Here is a 787-nt window from a genome sequence, read left to right as displayed (position 1 = left end):
TGTTCCTGCTGACACACATAGGAGACATGCCAACATGCACACACCACTCACTGGCATCTTCTCCTTTTATCTTTTTATTAGGAAGGAGAGTTATGAAAAGTTATGGTTGAAGATTAAATTTGGAGGAGGTCATTATGACGTGTGTGTGTGTGTGTGTGTGTGTGTGTGTGTGTATTTCTGTCAGGTGGAGCTGCGTCTCTTGGCTCACCTGTCAGCTAACCCACAGCTGCTGAGAATCTTTCACAACACTGAAGCAGACGCCTTCACCATGCTGGCAGCCCAGTGGTAGGTACACACACTCACATATACACACTCACATATGTATGAGTGTATATAATGCACATACAAAACACATATTTGTTATTGTTTTTTTCAGCATACATGTTTTCAGTGTGACATAAGTTTGAGGTCAGTACGTTTTTTTTTTGAAAGAATGAAATTAATACATTTATCCATCATGGATGCATTACATTGATCAAAAGTGACAGTAAATACATGTATAATGTTGAAAAAAATATTTCAAATAAATCATGTGACAATGAAGACTAGCTGCTAAAAATTAAGCTTTGCCATCACAGGAATAAAATACATTAAATTGTAATAATATTTCACATATTACTGAATTTTTGCAGCCTTGGTGAGCATAAGTCACTTGACTTCTTTCAAAAAATATCTTACCAACCCCGAACATTTTGAATGATTGTGTACACCTGTTCTGATGTGGTCATGAGACAGGGACAGTATGTTGTGCCCAGGTAGTAGTTACTTTAAACACTTATATATATAC

At 36.6% G+C, this 787-nt stretch overlaps 1 pseudogene; it reads left to right on the top strand.

Annotated features, from left to right (window-relative positions):
- LOC107669093 (DNA polymerase nu-like) overlaps positions 1 to 787 on the top strand; it is a 36,555-nt pseudogene that overhangs the window by 26,814 nt on the left and 8,954 nt on the right.

This window comes from Sinocyclocheilus anshuiensis, unplaced genomic scaffold, assembly GCF_001515605.1.
Source record: "Sinocyclocheilus anshuiensis isolate Anshui unplaced genomic scaffold, SAMN03320099.WGS_v1.1 scaffold337, whole genome shotgun sequence".
In the NCBI taxonomy this organism is placed as follows: domain Eukaryota; kingdom Metazoa; phylum Chordata; class Actinopteri; order Cypriniformes; family Cyprinidae; genus Sinocyclocheilus; species Sinocyclocheilus anshuiensis.
The sequence above is the reverse complement of the archived record's forward strand: the minus strand, read 5'-3'. Positions and strand labels throughout refer to the sequence as shown.